The sequence below is a fragment of the Branchiostoma floridae genome, chromosome 5 (genome assembly GCF_000003815.2).
Source record: "Branchiostoma floridae strain S238N-H82 chromosome 5, Bfl_VNyyK, whole genome shotgun sequence".
In the NCBI taxonomy this organism is placed as follows: Eukaryota; Metazoa; Chordata; class Leptocardii; order Amphioxiformes; family Branchiostomatidae; genus Branchiostoma; species Branchiostoma floridae.
This window is the reverse complement of record NC_049983.1, coordinates 8,099,056-8,104,538: the sequence shown is the minus strand read 5'-3', so window position 1 is coordinate 8,104,538 and position 5,483 is coordinate 8,099,056. Positions and strand designations below refer to the sequence as shown.

The following is a 5,483-nucleotide window of genomic DNA, read 5'->3' as shown; positions in this document are numbered from 1 at the left end:
TATGAAAGGTTGGGCAAGCGTTAGACATAGACATAGGTTACTAGACTCTACCAATTTCCATATATCGCTGGAAAATGGTAGAAATTACCCATTCAATCCGACAGTATAGTCTATACCAAAAAAAATTTGGCGACATAAGGACAACATACTGTAGTGTTTTGCCAGCTATTTGGCCAATTTCTACCATTTTCCAGTGACACGTGGAGCTAGACTCCGTTACAGTCTTCGAACGGGGCTGGTTTTTATGGGGGGGGGGGCAAAATCGCTCTTACGGCAAACTCCCTTCCTCGTCAAACTCCCTTTTCCCGGCACACGACAACCCAGCCAACGTTGACAATCGCGCACCAACGCCAACCCCCGCCCCCAATACAAAACCAGCCCCGTTCGAACACTGCAAAATGGAGTCTAACGTGGAGCCTGGTAGAGGATTCTGGGTTACGTCGATTTGCACAAGTCCTTTTTAGTACAATTCGACGAGTAGATGGCATAATGGAACGTGTCACTTACTGTAAATTGATTCTCATTTTACCAAGAAAGGCGAGTTAACGTAATTGAAAACGTGTACGTCAAATGATGTCACGATTAGCCACTAAAGCTATTGGCTGATTCGATTTTGCAGGAATCCTTTCCCCTGAATTGAAACCAATGAACGAACGTCGAGCGAACAAAATTGAATTTTTGTCACCTATGACTTTATGATTGAAATTACGGAATATGATCATGATGTGAAATAGAAAGTTATAAAAAGGTATAAAATACGCCAATTTACAGTTGCCGGGGCAACTGAATATAATTTAGGAACTGCAGCCACTGACGAAATCAGTGGGTGCGGACTGAAAAGGCAGAAATGGACCATTGTTTTTCGTATCACCCATTTACAACATTCCACGGATAATCAGGTCCTGGATCAGGTCCGGACCTTGACCTGATCCTCTGGACCTGGGCCGTACTTGGACCTGAATTTTCTGTGCCGGTACCCACCCCTAAAACACATATGAATAAACAGTCCTACCGTCAGAGAAGAAGGGCTTCAGTAGACGGGTCCGAGATGCTACCGGGGTGAACTGGCCAGCCACATCAGCAGCCTAGATCGCAGAGAACGGGTATCCCGGGTCCGTGAGCTCCCCCACCTCTCCTGTGGTATCGTGAAACCAGAAACGTCAACTACTGCCTTTTCTTTCTCCATCAATATAAATATGTACTGTTCTGTCTTCATCTGTATCTGTTACTATTACTTTCTCTCACAAATGAGCATTCATAGACCGGCGTCTCTGTGTCCTAAATTAAATTTGTGTTACCCTTGACTTTATAATGGCAATGTCATGAAAACGTACAAGAATGACCAGAAAGGCAACAGAACAAACTGTAAAAACATTCGGTTTTCATTGATGAAATCCGTTGAGCGCTCTGTAAAATCGCTCGCCCGCAGCGACGCCATACACCAACGTACAGCAGGTTCAGTGAGATGACGTCTTAAGTGTACTAGTATTTCCGTGACGGAAAATTGGGTGTGGTCCTTAGAACCACGTTTTAAGGTTTGCTGATGATTTTTCAATGTCAACCACCACCCATGAAGGTTAGACATTCAGGAAGTAAGATAAGCAAGGTAACAGTTACATAAGCAACTGGATAGATTTTGGGAATGGTCAGACAAAGACGTTACAGACAGCATACACTGTTAGCAGTGCCGCTAAGGGCACAACCCGCCGTGCGTGCAATTTTTCCGTACGTTTTTTGGAGGCTACGTCCGCCACGTATTTCTGAAAACGTTCAGGCTGTACAGGGCAGGCGCATCGCCCGTACTGGCACGTACGGGAGGCGAATCCGTAGCCCGATGACACACAAAGTTTTGCCTGCACGTAAAGTTCTACGGCGTGTCTGCGTGCTCCAAAATCCGTCGGATTCCCTACGAGTTCGTACGGTGGCGGTACTTACCACTTACGGATCCCAAAAGATTGCCCACATATTGGCACGTAGACATCACGTATTTGCACGTACGGCAGGTTGTGCCCTTAGCTTTACGAAAGACAGCGGTCTAAAACGTCCGACCAAATGTATAAACTTTGCTTGAGCAACTGTTATTTTGCGTATCTAAAAACAGATTTGTTTATAAAATACGAATATGTGCACAAGAGGCCACCAAAAGAATGTGATGAAAATAAACACTTTGCTTGATTTATAAACCAATCGTGTTTAAAAAGAATGCGATTCTATCAATCCGACAATAATGCATGATGATTTCTTTTGCCAAACGTTTTCGTGTATTATTTCTGGAAAACCATAGAGACAAATTTGGTCGTAACTCGCAATATGTCTTTAATTTGATCACAGTTTTATAAAAGGAGAAAAATAAGCTGTTTACATCAGCAAAAAATCTAATCTTGCGGGTTCTTTTGCGGAGCAAGGCGACGCCTGTGGCGGGTAGGATATTGCATTACAACGGTGCTTACTTCTTGCTTGATGCAAAATGTCGAGAAAAAACTGGTTATTCCCTCTTACAGTTTCAAAGCAATGGTCAGCAAAATTAGATTCAATCCAGCTATCTAAGTGCATCCGGACAGCATTGGTTTTGTGAGATCGGAATAAATGAACTTTCATGACTAAACGGGCAACGTTCTGTGGAAGAAAATTGCGACGCGAGTCGTTCCAAAATATAGTCGGAGACCTTCGCGCATTTAGCACCATTTAGTAAACAAAGAACAACTGTGGATACCGTCTACCGTCACATTTTAGTCATAGGACATCGTAGGATTTTGACGTCGTACGATTTTAAAGCAGGTCGTGACAGAGCCAGTCACCGATAATGATCTAAGATAGCATTTACCGAAACAGCACAGTATGTATACGACGCCCATACGTACAACTATCCCAAGATTGCCATCGGTCTGCAAACGCATGTAAAAACTGGAAGAATCTGGAAAGCTGGATGTCGAACCATAAAAGTTGTCTCTCATAAAGATATTCCTCCTTATGGCTTTCATTAAAAGACTGGCGTTGACAACGAAAAAAGACTAACATCTTAAGATGGTAGTTAATACACAAGAGAAGTAGGTTTGCGTATAGATATTAATTAGTAAAAGAAAAGAGTGAATGAAGGGGCTTACGCCATGATTGCTGGCCCCGTGCAGGGTGGAGTGCCTGTCCACATCATGCCCGGAGACACGGCTCGAGTGCAGCGGCGACAGCGCGGATAAAGTTTCCTCCACCGCCGCTGCCCACCTCAGCAAGCTGTCCCTCTCCATCACCGGGCTCCCGCTCGCCTCCGTCTCGGACAGCCCCCCGCGACCGAACCGACTGAAGGGCACCCGGTTGTACGCTCGGCCCGAACCGGCGGACGGCGGGCCTTTCCCTCGCGCTCGGTTTCTCACCGCCCCGACAGCGTACACTTCGGTGTAAAGCAACACCCAGGCCACGAGAATGACGAGAAAAGTCTTCAATACTATGCCCATGATTTCACCTATGAAATACGGAAAGAAAGACTATATATTGAGAAATTAAGCTAAAAGCACCTGTTACTTATCTCTTAAGCAGCAAAAAACTGGACCGTCTCTGCAAAAGCACTGACTAAAAAGACGGCTAGGTCGAAGTGTATCATGGGAAAGTGTCGCGGCGGATGTGCCTCAAGATTGAGTTTGTGGTTCTAGAGGATATGTGGGAAATGAAATGAAATGACATGAAGCTTTAAAAGGCTTCATCATATCACCCGAGAAGAAGAAAAAACACGTGAGAAAGAAATGAAAGGAACACGCACAATCTCCATAACTTCGTTGGAGTAAGATGGCCGTAGGATATTCTTCTCCGGTTACTTTTGCGTATCTTTCCATTCCATGATCTTACGCCAGCAAATACACGTGCGTCACTGAGCCTGAAAACACGTGACAAGAAAGAGTTACCGGCAGTTTCTCTTATACGTCGATAGATTTGCTCATAGATGTTGAGAGTGTATGGTCGATGTAACTTGCATCATTGTACTGCATGTGAAGCTACCCAATGTAATTCGTCCAGGCGTACCAGTATATGTTATCCCTCCATGTGCAATGGTACTCGACTGTACAAACACTAGTCTTAGTAGTTGACAAATGTACTATTGTTGTTGTTGTTTTTAATTTTTTAAAAAAATTGATAAAACATTTTTTTTTAAATAAACAAAAACAAAAAACTTGTATCATTGAGACAAATCGTCTGAAATTTAAGAATCGGAAATCAAAACAATCTCACCGAGTTGTAAAGACATTGAATACATGCATCTTTTTATAGGTTTGACTACATTAGTTAAAGTCTCTCTCCACCATATTGTGTACAGGCCGTCGCGATAACATAACGTTCAAAACCTCACGTTCTGCTGCAGTACTTTAGTAAGTTGCTAGGAGGCCCATTATCGAACTTGATCTTCGTCTTCTCTACCCCAAACGCACACAGAAAATATCATAAGGATCCATCCACACATTCCACAGCCTCTCCAGTTATGCTGTCCACAAACACAAAAGGCACCTAAAATTTCTGTTTTAGGACCTGAAACATAACCTTCTTTACGAAGGTAAGCAAACAACATGACCATCAGTGACTTTTTCATAGACAACATCACAAGAGTGACAACAAAAAGTTTATGTCACAAGAAGATATTGTCAAGTAATGAGGAGCGCTACTTCCATCTGCTCAAGTACATGTATGATTTACCATAGCCTCATTTCAAAGTTCCGTTTCTATTAGCTTTCATATTTATGCATTGAAAGATAATGAAACACAAAAAAATCTTGAGTCTACCTGGGTCAATCGTTAGTGACGTCATCATTGACGATCTTCTTAAACGAAATTTTGTGCCTCGCCTCCGCTGCGTACCCCAACGCTTATCTTGTCGTAGTTACGAATAACGTCATTTTTACACCCCCTTTCCACAACATTATGCGACCGCCCTGCGAGTGCCGAGCGACCAAAGAATTCAAAGATCTCTTTTTAAAAAATGTTACAAATTAAGGACGAATTTTGCTACGTTTTGCAACTGTGTGTTTTGTTGCATTTTACATCCTATACTTTCTATGCCTGATGTATGATGACTTTCTATGTCGATTCATTCATTTTGTACTGTTTTCCAATTATGAGATCAACGGTTACACATATCCAATTTTAGCCAATGTGCGGTAGCTCAGCAATCGCCGTCTATTGGAAAGGGGGTCTGATTAGTAACAATGGAAGGTATGCATGGATTTCAGCACCAAGGACAGGGCTGTTCTCTGGAAAATTGAGGACAGGTCGTTCAACGAACATAACAGTCTGATTCTCTGAATGACCCCCAGGTTGGTAACTTATATTACGTTACGTTGGTTCCACGTATGCGTTGGCGTGTGGGTGTCACATACGAGAACTGACGTAAACCTACGCAAATTCACGCTACTCAGATAGACTGAAGTTGAAGAAAAAATATTGTTGCTTTCCACACCTTTCGGCGTGTAAGGCAGTATTTCTACAACAACAGAATGAATTAA

General features: G+C 43.0%; 1 long non-coding RNA gene across 1 annotated transcript in view; it reads right to left on the bottom strand.

Annotated features, from left to right (window-relative positions):
* The window catches only part of LOC118416089, a 6,435-nt gene extending 2,566 nt beyond the window's left edge, over window positions 1-3,869 (bottom strand). Inside the window, exons 1-2 of the long non-coding RNA XR_004831196.1 lie at window positions 3,105-3,869; window positions 1,013-1,135 (exon numbers count right to left, since the gene is read on the bottom strand). This is a non-coding gene — a long non-coding RNA (uncharacterized LOC118416089). The remainder of the gene's footprint in view (window positions 1-1,012; window positions 1,136-3,104) is intronic.
* Between the last annotated feature and the right edge of the window lie 1,614 nt (window positions 3,870-5,483).